Source organism: Maylandia zebra, linkage group LG15 (assembly GCF_041146795.1).
Source record: "Maylandia zebra isolate NMK-2024a linkage group LG15, Mzebra_GT3a, whole genome shotgun sequence".
Classification (NCBI taxonomy): Eukaryota; Metazoa; Chordata; class Actinopteri; order Cichliformes; family Cichlidae; genus Maylandia; species Maylandia zebra.
In genome coordinates this window covers 386,925-401,731 of record NC_135181.1, presented here as the reverse complement: position 1 = coordinate 401,731, position 14,807 = coordinate 386,925, and the positions used below count along the sequence as shown (strand labels likewise).

At 43.8% G+C, this 14,807-nt stretch overlaps 1 protein-coding gene across 5 annotated transcripts in view; it reads left to right on the top strand.

Annotated features, from left to right (window-relative positions):
• Positions 1–14,807, top strand: part of disp1 (dispatched homolog 1 (Drosophila)) — a 120,424-nt gene that overhangs the window by 57,557 nt on the left and 48,060 nt on the right. The window lies entirely within an intron of this gene.

Below are 14,807 nucleotides of genomic sequence, written 5' to 3'. Positions count from 1 at the left end.
CCCGGTGGCGCCAGTGTCCGGCAGCCTCGCCTCTGTCAGTGCGCCCCAGGGTGGCTGTGGCTACAACGTAGCTGCCATCACCAGTGTGTGAATGTGTGGATGGGTGGATATGTTAAGCGCTTTGGGGTCCTTAGGGACTAGTAAAGCGCTATATAAATACAGGCCATTTACCATTATCTCCATCTCGCTTTCTTAAATGAAATACTGTTGCACCGCTGAAAGCAGTGTGTTAAAGCTGGCCCAATAATGTAAGTCAGTTAGCCGTGTTTTCATTGTTTTGTATGTTACACTGTGACGTGTGGGTAATAACTGATGATCCTTTAGTTTAGTCTGTAACCCAACCGAATGGTCTCAACATGGCATGCTTGTCTCTGATGGTTCATTTGGTTACTGCTATTTTTATTTTTAATGTGAGCGATGTTTTGGGGACTGTTGCCATCCATCCTTAAAAGCTAGCAAGAAAACCTGGACCTTTAACGCTCATGCAAAGTTCACCAAAACAATGATTCCATTCATCACCACTTTCCATTGGTTTTGTCTGAATGCCAAACACTAGACACGTACAACCCAAATAAAGGTGTCTAGAGATGACGTTAAAATCCTTTCGTGCTTTGGACTAATGTTTTTTAGCTTGCTCACTCAGTCTTCCAGTAACCAATGACAGATCCACCCTCCCCGCTCTGCATGAGCAGCTGTGTTGACTGTCTCGTGCATGGGAACCCTTGATTACTAGGCTGACTGTACGTTTGGGCTGAGCCTGGCAGCCAACTCATTGTGCCTCCCTCAGCCAACACACAAAACAGAGCTTTCTTAACTTTGATCGTGGAGAGTTGTAAACGACTGCTGCTTCGTCATCCGAGGCCTCGGGTGATCCACCGGGCTTCATTAGCCTAATGAATGGTTTGGGGATGTTTGTCTGGGCTACAGTGTGCCTGCTGCTGGCAGCCAGTTCATGCCTGACGGCCTCACGTTGGCAGCCAGTCGCTCGCTGTCGGCTTCATTAGAGGCTTCAGCTGCGATGGCTCGGGATGATGTCTTCGTTAAACTTTATGATTTGTTGATTTTAATAATCTGTTGTGTTTCTTGATGTGATTGTTAGGGACACGTTAGAAAAACAGCACTTGTTGCAATAACAAGATGCAGGTGTAGTAAAATGACATCAGTGCACAAGCTCAGCTGGAGGCAGCTCTCCAGCCAGAATATGATTTTTCCTGAAATATGCTGAGTTTGATTTACGATTAACCTTTCTCTGTGTAATGAAGCCACATCTGAGAGGAAAAGAGATGTGTGTGAGAAACTGCTAATATTGAAACATGTTGGATGGTTCTGATAGAGTCTTGGTTGGTGATCAATAGTAGATGCTATGAAAGTTCTCAGTTCAGTTTTTCCAGATATTTGGAACCGTTTAAGCTCAATAGTCCTAGTGGGCTTGTGATTTACACAGTTGGCTAACAAGATCCCCCGGTTCGATCCTGAGACGAGACGCAGATTTCCTTTGGGCTTGTGTCAGGATAAGCATCCGACTTACAACATCTGCCAGAATGCGAGCTACTGTAGTGACCCCTTGTAAACAAGGAAGCCGTCAAGAGTGTCTTTTATTCCTGTTACGATCAGACAAATAAATCCTTAGAATATGTGCGTTTATTGTTTCTGCTGGATCCGTGTTTAAAGCATCAGATGTTACATGTACATTCACTTCTGAAAAGGATCCTGATGAAATCATGTTACTGTATTACTCGCATATCTGAGCATTTCCTGCAATAATATGAAAAATGTGAGGCATAACCTATCTGGCCTCATCTCATGAGGTTGTTAAAGGAAAAACATACAATATACTTACTAGATGGGAATTTAATGATGCGGATGAAATCACCAATGCAGGTGGAGTTGTACCAGATGTTGGATCCTGCCAAATGTCTGCATAGAGAGTAATGGTTGTGTAGCACACATTTAATACATGCTTACATATGTACTTGTCCCAGTGCGGTGTGACAGGATCGTCAAGCTCTCCATCTAGTGTCCAGCTTCAGAGACGAAACATACTGAAGAACGTAGACTGTATCTGTATCAATATCTGTATATTGATGGATGTTTCTTGATATTTGTGTTCCCAAAAATCCCAAATGCTTCAGGTTCAGGACGGATGTATAGGCATTTTAGTTGTGCTGCCCCTGGTGTAAAAGATGGATGTAGCCACTGTGACATCATGTTTTGAAGCCTCGAGTTCAGAGATGGGCAGTAACGTGTTACTTGTAACGCGTTACTGTAATCTGATTACTTTTTTCAAGTAACGAGTAAAGTAAGGGATTACTATTGCAAAAACTGTAATTAGATTACCGTTACTTTCCCGTAGGAACGCTGCGTTACTGCGTTACTAAAACCGTGATTTTTTTTTTGCGAGAATGTCTCACGACAGTGACGTAAGCGAGTGCGACGTTCGTGACAACAGCTGTGTGCAGATCAACAATGGATCACATATCGAGTGCAGGAGAGAGTATGAGCGTGCAGCGTTTAAAGCGTGGAAGTACTGACCTTACTTTGAGTTTGATTCCATAAAAAGTGACAAAAACATTAGTGTCCGCTGTGCGTGGGAAGAAAACTTCTTTTTACAGCGAAAAAACCCCTAAACTTCCAACAAGCACCGAGTAGCTACGACGTAATGGGAAACTCACAGAGAAACTCGCGGATTCTTCCACTGACCGCGGCACACCTGCACCAGGGTAACCCTCCGCCTGCCCCAGTCCTGCTTTACAGGTGAAAATAGAGCAACAGGACCGCTGAGTCTTTGACTTTATTTATTTTCTGCTGTGTTTTACTTGCATCTATTTGAAAGACTGAGTGTAAACACACAAAATATTTTATTTTATGAGCTGGAATGTGCAGAAAAAAGGTTTAAATGTTAAACTAATTTCTTCCAGTCAGAGAATGTTGCAGATAATTACATTTTTGCTTGATGCATAAAGTTAAAAGATTAAAACTAATAAAACAAGTTTTAAAAAGAGACTTTTCCATTTGATTACATTTTGTATGATGGATTATGCAGAAAAAGTAGAATTGGGCTGAAAGATCTATCGCTTTATCACCTATTCAGGTTGTAAATCTTGTTTTTAAAAAGTAACTAGGTAATTAATTACTTTTGAAAATAAGTAATCAGTAAAGTAACAGGATTACTTTTTTGGGGAAGTAATCAGTAATTAGTTACTGATGCTTCTTTCCTTTCACTCTGCGTTGTGTCCTGTTGTGGATCCTCTTTGCTGTATTGTCCTGACGTCCCCAGCACAATCGATTAGTGGCAGTGGATCTGTCCCAGCTCACAGCTCAGTGTATTGAGAGTGTAGGTGCCAGTAGGGAAGGAAGGATCCCACTGTTGTGTCAGCTTCTGACCCCTCTGCCACAATGGGACCCCCCCCACACACACACACACCACCCCCACCCCCTTTCCCTGCCAAGCTGGGAAGAGTAAATATTTATCAGCCCCCACAACAATGGCCAGCTCAGAGGAGAAAGACGCTCTGAGCAGAGCTCACGCAAGGCTGACGGATCACCTGATGTCAGTCGAGGCTTAAAGATGGGCTTCAGGAAGCACAAGACTCTGGTTTGCCAATAAACACTCTGCACGTTGTTCTGTCGCAGGAATTCTGGACCAACTGTCAGACTCAAATCTTTGAAAACTGTGGAGTTTGTCTAAGAACTCCAACTAAACTCGACTTATGTTCAGTTTTTACATGAAGGATGTTTTAGTGAAGGCCTCACTCAAACTACTCTTGTTCTGTTTTGTCTTTCTGTACTAACCATTAGTTAATAACAGAGGTTGGTATAGAGCTCCTCTCTGTTTCTCAATTTTGTTACCAAGAAGTGTCGAACCAAAGACAAAAGGAAGCAAATAATATTCGTCATGGGCCAAACACTCGCATCAAACACAGCCGTGTTCTTCCCTAAAAGCTCAGATATGCTCAGTGTTTTTCAGCTGAAGCCCAGATAAAGTCAGCAAAAGCTGTAAAAGGTTTCAGTGCATAAATCTGTAACTGTTACAGCTGCGAGTGTCTCTGGATCACCAGTGTGGCTCCATTACTCTGTCAAGCTGTGGTTAGAGACCAGATTATTGCGACTGTGCATCGAGCTTGTGATGCTGTTGCCATTCGAAATGGTTGATTTCAAATATTGGGACCAGGTCTGCAACCCCGCAGCTGGCTGTCATTTTCAAATCAACTTTGGTGCACTTTGCTCTTGTGTGCTATCTGTTTGTTGCACACTCAGCTATTTGGTGACCAGCTTGTCGTTGTAAAAAATGTAATTTCTCTCATCACAAAGAAGCGTCCGCCCTGTTCTGAGCTGTGGGTGGCTGTAAGTCTCTTCCTGCTGTGGGTGCTGATGATGGGCTGTTGCTCCTGCAACATGGTCAAAAACACCCACTCACTGCCATAATTCATGCAGCTAAAGTTAACTGCTTATTGTGCAGGTCTGAGTTAAATTTACCTCAACTTTGACAGGAGAAACTGAAGCAGTGGGAATAAAGACAACTGTTAATTGCCAACAATGCAGTAAATATACCAGAGGGTTACCTGCTCTATGTGAGGAGATGTCCAACCATTGGCTGGAAAGTGATGCACAGCATCATATATGTGGGAGGGTGTTTTTACTTCTTCTTAATGAGTTTCTTACCAAGACTGAAAGCCTGCAGCTGAGGCCGCACCGCCATGTTTTAGGCTAAATGCCAACTTGTTCTGCTGATGGTGCCACTGTACGCAAACGGTTATTTAATGTGTTGTTAAAAACGATTTGAAGTCATTGTCTTTTTCTCCTGAGCCTCGTGTTGTTTCCATCTCTGCTCATTAAGATTAAACTCCAGGGCACTACATCACAATTAATAGCTACATGTTGGTGGGAGGTGTGAGAAAACAAAACTGTGCTGAAGGCGGTCTCTGTTCCCGTGCACCATCAGGCTCCAAGCGACGTAAACGGCCTGAAGCCGGTGACACAGATAGCCAATAGTTTGGCTGTGCGGTGTAGAGGAGGGGGTAAAAGAGCAGTAAGAAAAGAACAGACGGCTGCAGGGACACGTCATGTTGCAGGTAGAACTTGATGTGCATTTACAAAGCGGTGTTCAGGAGCATGCGTGCAGCTGCGCTGAAATATTCTGCACAGCCGTGTCACGTAATATATGATTAAGGAAACACCTGCTTGAGTGAGTAACAGAGTGGATTGCGAGCAGGTGCTTCCCCACATGTTCAATATGAGCAGTTAAGCTTTCCTCGCAGCTCTGTATAGGGGTGCTGGGTGTGCTTGGTTGCTACATTGTGTTTTGCTAATGTAAAAAAAGGAAAAAACCTCGGATGTTGCAGGAGGACACGTTGGCCACGTTGGACTTTTGAGTGCTTAATGGTGGCGTTTGAGTATATAGGGGGAGGACAAAATGCTCCTCCACATGTGGAAGCTTGCTGAAGAGTTTCGCTGAGTGATGCTTTCTGGCATTTCTGGCATGTGCCGATGTGATGCTGCGTGACAGAAAACTCATCAAAGCGGTGAATCGGCACATTTCACAAAGGCAACGAGTAAATCAAATCATCAACTCCGCTCGCCTGCCTGCACGCCGCGGCTCTCTGTAGGCTTGTTAATTGGCCCAGTAAAATTGTTCTTGGCAGATGTCCATAATGAAACACTAACATGTCAGATATGGTGTGAAATGGTCGAGTATGAATGGTTGGCAAAGACCAGGCTGCTGCCTGCCAGAGAGCTGCAAGTTTATGAGACACTTTGTTTTTAAGGCTTTTCTTGGTGCTAATCTTGACTTGATATTTTATGTTTTATAAATCTGTGGATTGTTGGACTCCAGTTTATTCTACATTGGACCAATTAGCTGTAAAGACGCAGGATATTAGGTTCAACAACACTGTTTCATTTTCAACAGTCGTCGTTACTTCAGTGATTGTGTTTCTGCAGCACAAAGACTTGATTGAATATAAATATTCAAATCATTAATTTGCAATGGATTTTCATGGTAATCAGCTGTTGGAGATCACAGCATGACAACCCAACAGCTGACAGTATTGTACTGTAACGTCATACAGCAGTTTTATATTTTTACAGTAAGAGACTCGTTCGCTTCAGTCAACACTGTAAACACAAGTGAAGCTTCCGATAAACTGAAATAAAATCAATGCTTCTGCTGGAGAGGGTAGTATAGAATAAGAACCCGACTTTAAGTTCAGTGCCTTTAACAATTATCCTCAGACTCAGTAAGAAAACACTTTATTATCTGCAATGGAAAGAAGACTAAATACGACCACGATGAAGATGCATGTTAGTCCCAGTATGGGGTCCTAGTCCAGCATTGATGCTTTGTCTGTAGTACTGTAGGGTTGTACATGTTGTTTCTTTCTATTATTGTGCCTTTGTGTTGTGAACTGGCACAAAATTAGGAAAAAATGAAACAAGTTTGGAACTACAGTATTATTTGTTTTTCCCAAAGTGCAGACACAGTCCACTGGGTATATTATACCACACTGTCACAGCTGCGTCCTAATACAGGACCTTTCCCTGTTAGAAACTTGTTATATTGCCTGTCTGCTTTTTTTAACCAAACAAAAGGCTCATTTCAGTTTAACTATACACTCAACTCGAGCGCTTGCAGAGCTAGAGGCTCCAGGTATCACTGGTGTACCTCTCCTCCCTTTATTATGCCTTTGGGGAGCCCCACTGACCCTGAAGCATGATGTATTTCCTTAAGCCTGTCACTAATAATTTCCCCCTCAATGTTAATGACTCAAAGATTAATGCCAGGGCAAAACTGGGCCCCCATTTTCAGGGCCCCGCCTTGCCTGCAGTTTTACACTGTTTATAAATATTTATGGACACATACAGACAGCTAATAAAGTCAGCGTTGGCAAAAAGAAACTGGACAACTTTCCACTTATTTTCATTTTTTGAGCATTACTGTTCCTCCGTGCTGCCCCGCTTCCCTGTGCCAAAAAGGTGTATCCACCATTTGAGTCATAATAATAACAACTTGTTTTCTCACATAGGAAAGAAGGGGGTGGGGGGTGTAAAAATTGCAAACAGGCCCTCGGTCCAATGAGTATGCGCCTACATGCCCAGCAAAGATAAACATACCCTCATGTGTCCCACGGCTCGCGTCTGCTGTGGGAGCAGCACGGGGCTGAGGGACAGGTACACACACACCTGTAGGCTTTCTTCACCATTTGGTGCTGTATCAGAGCTTGTTTGTGCCCGTCGAGGTGAGCGGCTGCAGAGCGGCTGTCGAGAGCAGAAACAGGGCACCGTTATTGTTTCAGTGCACGCTTGTCTTTTAACATCAATCTCTGATCACAAGCGTCTCGAACAGTAAGGCATGGGCGCTTTTCTTTTTTTAAATCATGCACTCTTGCAGCACTGCAGTCACTGTGTTACACTGCACACGAAAGAAGCAGTAGTGCATGTATGGGATTAAGGTCCATTTGTCAAAGCTCTCATTTATCATGGAGCCCACTGGTGTCAGACCTGCTGCTTTCCCAGCCCGTCTCTATTACGCTCTGCTGGTACTCACTTGGACACTCAACACCTGACCTGACACACACACACACGCACGCACGCACGCACGCACGCACACACACACACACGCGTGCACACACACACACGCGTGCACACACTCCCGTATGTGAGAGGCTCACAGACAGGATAAATGAATGGCCCTGAGAGAGACGGTTCACAGTCCAACCATGAAAGAATTCCTGCCTTTCTTTTGGAGAGTGCAGTCAGCCTTGATGGGGGTGACACCCCACCCACTGGGAATGGCCTTAAAAGATAGATGTAGCAACTACAAAATCACAGATTCATGTTTTTGGACTCCACTGTGGCTTTTTGGACATTTTTGGAGCCACAGGTGAACCAGAGTAATGAGTGTAAAGTTCATCAGTAGCAGACTGAGCCTGCTCTGACGTTTGGATGTTCTGGTCAGCAGGTTATCAGATATTGAGGGAGTGACGGCACGGGCCAGGTTGGGAGGTGAAACTGACAACAGTGTGGCCACGCCCCTTTCTCTAAGCTTTAATCCATTTTTGTGAGCTATTAGGCAAAATTAAGGCACAATTAGTTTTTCTTTTTTCCCACCAGGCTTTGCCTTTGGAAACTTTAACATGGGTGTCACTTTTAGTGTCAGCCTTAAGTGACTGTTGGAGAACACCCTGCAACCCAGGGTGTGTGTCGTGGCCAAGAACCAGGAACTTGGGCAGCAACCTGCAGCCACTTCCCAGCCACGACAGCAGTCCTGACTGCAGATCTACTCTGCTGAAGTGCTCTCGGGCAACAAAGGCCCTGTCTCAATATGCGTACTTGTGCGTACTTGCGTTCTCGTGTACTCGTGACACGTCATCAGTCGGAGACCAAGTACTGTTCCAATTCGAAGTACGCATCAAGCCGAGAACGCGAAAAAGTCCCGGATGTGTTCTCGCTCCGCCCGTTTTACCAAGCATGCATCGGTGGTGACTTGTGTGGACTTAGTACAGCTAAATATCCCAGAATGCATTTCGTCCAAAACTCAAACGCGGCAATGGCGGACGAGCGGGGCTAAAAACTTTTACATATTACTCTTTCTGGGTCACAAAATTAACTTTTAAGTTATTTTCAAGCGAGAATGTAGCTGTGTGAACTTCAAATATCTGCTCGATTTATCAAGATGTCATATATTTCCAAACGCGCTCCGACGTTTTCGGAGACGTCTGTGACCCGCCAGCTCCATACCACAGCGGTCTCCAACCTTTTTTGCACCACGGACCGGTTTATGCCCGACAATATTTTCACAGACCGGCCTTTAAGGTGTCGCGGATAAATACAACAAAATAAAACTAGTACCGGTACCGAAAAAAAGAAGACTTATTCATAACACATGTGAAAAGACCCAGGAAAACCGAGTAAACGATAAAAACGATAACAAAATTGGGGACCGCTGCCATAGCAGACAGCGAGGTCGAGGATCATTAGAGCCGGCGAGAACAGCGGACTCCCGGCACATCGTTTCCAACCCCCCCGCGGTCTTTTTGCTACTCAGGTTAAACAAACCCCAGCAGCTGTCTATTGTATTGAGTGTCCACTACAATAAAAATAAAAGCGTTCTAACATCTCACCTGCTTGTTTTTATTAAGGTATGTACACGTATGTACATGTACACTATTTTTATTAATAGAGATTTCACTACTGAGGTTAAACATGATATATAAGTCATTTAGATCACTTCTAAATGTTAATGTTTGGTTTGTTTCAGTGTTTTATTTGTTCCTGAGTAAACCGGTTCGGCTGCGATTAAAGCTTCATAACGTATTACTCACAGTTAAATTTATTTTTTTTGTTGCCTGTCCCGTTTGGCTCTTTTGCATCAGAATTGTTGTCTAAAGACAAAGAAAGATGCCCAACAGATTTACTTTACCAAATTGACCATCCCAGCCTTGCCTCAATGGTCCATTTGATTCACCTTTTATTGTTTATTTTATTTTCACTTACTTCATCCATTTCATTCAACGATCTGCTTTCGCTCTTCCCCTTCTCCGTCGCCGCCATGCTTTTTCTGCCGTGTGCGTATGAAAATAAAGGCACTGCGCATGTGCGTTTTACCCATATTCTATCGCCATATTTCATTTTCTTATCGTTGCCCAACATTACACCGGTATTACTGTGAACGGTATGATATGGCCCAGCACTAGAAGCTATCTGCTGTAGTGACTCTTGTACAGATGAGCAGATCAGAGGTGTTCTTTGTTTATTTAACAGAAATCTAAGATGACACATGCATTCACAAACCTTGCAGCTTTGTAGGCGTGTGGTCCATGTAGTGCGTTCATCGAATTCTTTAGTCAGCATTTAAACACTGCAGCTGTAAATTAGACCCACCTTTGCCCTGGGTGCTTGTCTTTAAACGTATCTGGCAGCAGCTGTGCGAGCACAACTAAAAATCTTTCTTTGTCTTTAGTGTGTGAGCGTCTTTTTTAAAGCACTTTACTTTGGACATTTGTGTTGTGTGCAGTGTATCTGTACAGGTTCTTACATCAATGGCTCCTGGAGTGTTGAGTTTGTCAAATTCATATTAAAGACAAGAATCAGTAACATCAATTTAAACGGTTACGATTTGTTGAGATTTAAAAAAAACTATGACAAAATTACCCCCCGCTTCCCGCCCTCAGTGGTACAGTCCAGTGAACTGAAAACAATCAGCCTAGAGTGCTTAAAAAATACACTCACACCATTAAATACCTTTAAATATTAAGTTAGATCAGCTAAATCAAGATTTACTGAAATGTCATTTGAGAAAGAGAAACGTAAAATACATCAAATCATCAATCAGCTGTCTTACAGCTGCTTCACACACGGCGTCTTTGTTTGGTCCTGTTGACTCAGGTCATGGAAAAAGAAGCTGCGAGACAAATGAGGAGACGGGTAATGAGAAGGATGTGAAGAGGACAACATGAGAGCGTGTGTGAGCATGCATGCAAAGTCCTCTGATTGTGATTCTGCACACAGCACTATCTGAGCCAGAACTGTGTCCACTTCGGCTCTCTCCTACCCAGCTCTGCACAGCCCTCAAACCTCAGAGGGCCCTCCAAGCGCTCCCTTGTCCTTCAGTTGGATGACACAGGATGAAGTCACTTCGTTTGCTTTGGCACCAGGATCTTTGTTTCAGGCACCGCGGTGACGTGCCAGGGGCGTGTTCTCACAGCAGAGCGTTCCTCCCGCTGCTGTATGAAAGGGACAAGGCCATAAAAACTAAAGTGTCCTCTGTGTAGCTCAACAAATTGCAGTGTGGGACACACTGTGCCAAAGCCGAGCACGGCAGGAAGCGGTTTTTGTTTGTTGCTCACAGCATGTTGCACAGTATAGCTGTGTTGCTTTCTTACTAGCCGACTGTGTTTGAACAGTTGGTTGTTTTAAATGTTCCCTCACTTTTTCATTTTATAGTTTATAAGAAAATCTGAACTCCGACTTTATGAAGACGACTTTTTTCTGATTCACTTCCAAAGCCAAGCTAACGTTGCCTCAACATGCTTTTACACAAAAATAGCTTACCACGATTAGCAGGACTATATTACACCCGATTCTTTTATCCCAGTATTGAACAGAGAAAACCCAACTCGGTGTGGTCAAAGCTCAAAATCATCTTTATTCTTCATTTCCGGAAAAGCAGAGCTGCGGACACTAGCAAGCACCCACCGGTCTAAAAGCATTACAAGCTAAACGCGTGTATATAGTTCTCTTATACGTCACACACAGCTTCGATCAAAACAACTCCTCGTGTGTGTGTGTGTGTGTGTGTGTGTGTGTGTGTGTGTGTTACCTAGTTCTGGTTTCCTGTTCTTAATATTGCCTCTGCAGCTCTGCACTAAACTTCCTTTTTCTTAAACGTCCCCTAACTTAAGCTGTTGCTAAGGCGACCTATCACCCTCTGACCTCGTTCTCTCTCACAGCTGGCTTTGCTTCATAGAGGCCTTTATTATTAAAATACATAAAACAATATATTAAAAAAATAAGCACTAAGAATATATATTCCGTAACAACTATAAAGATTTCCATCCGCTTCCGCTTAGCCTTTTCGGGGTCGCGGGGGGCGCTGGAGCCTATCCCAGCTGTCATAGGGCAAGAGGCGGGGTACACCCTGGACAGGTCGCCAGTCTGTCGCAGGGCCAACACACAGGGACAGACAACCATTCACACTCACATTCATTCGCACATTCACAGCTAGTGACAATTTGGATTATCCAATTAACCTATCCCCACAAGCTGCATGTCTTTGGACGGTGGGAGGAAGCCGGAGTACCCGGAGAGAACCCACGCAAACACGGGGAGAACATGCAAACTCCACACAGAAAGACCTGATGGTGGAATTGAACTCAGGACCTTCTTGCTGTGCGGCAACAGTGCTGACCACCGTGCCACCGTGCTGCCTTAATCTTATAAATATTTATTAGCATCACATTTATTAAATACTTTTAAAAATGTATTTGGGGTTCTGACTCCTCTGCTTGGGGTTTGAAGGCGATGCACATTAAACAAGCTGAAGAGGATGGAGAAGGTAACATAGCAGTGACAGAAGGATGAAAATAAACATGTTTACGAAAATCGAAAGAATTAATAATGAACATTTTTCAAAAACATGTTAATAATTGCTGTGTGCAAAGACCGATGCCCCTTTTCAGGCAGGGTGAGCAGAGTGAGCTCTTGCAATGACACATTCAGAAGTCTGCATATTTGCGGTGGTTGCATCTGGGACAAATAACATACCAACAGCAGGAAAACAGACTGTTGCTACCAGAAATATGTTCTGTGGCAGTCCTTGCTGGATAAGCTCCCAGTCAGACGCAAACAAAACTACAGCAGGGAAGATGTGAACACTTGATGGAAACCAGTGTGGGAGAAACACGGGCGTGTTATAGATGTTCTGTGGAGTGTAGCTCGTTTATTCAGCTCAGCTGTTTGAGATAAGGAGGGCGGCATGAAGCTTCTCAGAGCACAGCACAGCTGTTGATGTCATCAACAGGTTTCCAGGTTGTCTCTGCCTTTCAGCCGCGACCAGAGGTGACACCTCGGTGACACCTCTTTCTTCCACTTCTCTCCCACTGAAGCATTTCCACCCTCCTTTCTCACAGCTTGTTTCATTTTTCACGTCCCCACACCTTCACCTCTGCCAAAAGGTTTATAACAGCAGGATGTGATCTCACACCACCTCCTGCTTTTGCAACAGTGCAAAAAAATTGTCAGGGCTTTTTTTTTTTTTTGTCCTCTTTTTCCTCTGCAAGGCCATCCAATGTCCCGCCCTCAGAGGCCCCTGAAGAAATGTGACACATGGATGTGATCACAGTTTGATCGCTGTTTCTGTCTTTAGGCCTTTAGGCTTTAAAATGCTCCGACGTCGTCCTCGCCGTTCTTTTAAAAGCACTGTTATTTTACTGTATTTTACAAACCATGTAACTTATGTTATGAATTAAAAATGTCTCAGAAATTTGGAACCATCAGAAATGCAATAGGGACGTGTACGTTAGGATCTGATGGTTGGTAGGGTTCATGTCATTATGAGCTTTGTTTGTGATTGTTATTTACATCCATCTATGCTGGTAAACAATGACCTGCCTATAAATCATACGCTAAAAGCTGAATTATTACTAGATATGATTTTGAGCAGTGTTTTAAACTACACGTTTACAGTCAATAGATCAGCACATTAACATCAGTCACGTGAGCTTTTAAGCATAAGGAATGAAGATGAAATGATGATGGAGTTACTGTAGTCGTCTATTTTCTGTTTAGTCTTTACAATTGATTCTCTTCTGTCACTGTAGTTTTTATTCTTTAGTTTCTGTCACTGTTTGTTTGAACAGTGTTTTTCCATGGAGAGTATATGTCTCTGTTACAGTCTTGGATTAAGATGCTGGAAAGAAGCTGGCATGAAGGCCCGTCACAAACTGCTGCTACACAAACATCACCCTGAGACTTCAGAGCTGTGATTGGTCGGCTCTGCTGTATTTTTCTATGAACTCTCTAATATTACTGGAAGTTTTCAAATGGAGAGACTCTCTCTCACACACACACACACACACACACACACACACACACACACACACACACACACACACACACAGACACACACAGACACAGACACAGACACACACACACAGACACACACACAGACACACACACACACACAGACACACACAGACACACACACACACACACACAGACACACAGACACACACACACACACACAGACACACAGACACACACACACACACACAGACACACACACACACACACACACACACGCACACACACAGATAGAAGCTGCGTGTGTGCGTGTGTTTGGGCAGTCTTTCAAAGGCTGTTGTCCTCCTGATGAGCAAACACAAACTTTGTTCTACTCAAAGGGGAACTGTCCTCCATTAATTCAGACACAAACATCTGTCCACCAAATTCCTCCTACACAGCCCTTTGTGTGTGTGTGTGTGTGTGTGTGTGTGTGTGCATGCATGCGTGTGTGCGTACATGCATATATGTGTGTTACCGTGCGTGCGTGTCTGTCTGTGTGTGTCTGTGCATCTCTTTTCTGCTAGCTGCCCTTTCTGCCTCTAGCCGTGCTCCGACTTTCCCTTTTTCTTTATTTCTGTATTTGTTTCTGAGATCAGACGATGGTTCTGTCCTCCTAAACGAAGCCCTCTTTGCTTCCTCTGTTGTGTTTCGCAGACGCTCCTAATTTGCCGGGTTCTAGTTTCTCTGCTGCTTCTTCTCTCTCCTTTTATAAGAACCTGCCGTTTGCATGCTTTCCCTTCTTTTCTCTGTCCCAGCCATTCCGGCTGCTCGCTCTCTGATCAACAACAGAGAGGAGTTTGGACTAAAGTGTCTCTTTTCCCAGACTGGGACATTTCTCAGGGACTTTGTAGTTTATTGACAGTTTATTGACAGAGAGGTGGAAAGGAGCATCAAAAGAAAAAAGCCAGGGAAGGACAAAGGCTGCTCCAGAGCTCCTCAGGAAAATCAGCTGTATCGAGAAAGCTCGGATTAAGTGGTGCATATTTTCCTGCATTAAAGAGAAATAATTGGCCTGTTTCTAACTAAATCTGTTTAATAAAGTTTTTGTCCTTTTTTAATCAGATCTTTTCTTTACTGCTGGGCGATACCTCCCAAAGGCTGGGTTTGGTTTTTGGTCCAGCCCTGAGGCTGTGTCCGTGCCAAGCGGTCTTTAAATGCTGAACTGATCGAAGGGATGATTTATTTTCTCAAATAGTTTTAAAAAAAATTATACCACAATCAGCAGCTTTTCCTGCCTTTCAGTTTCA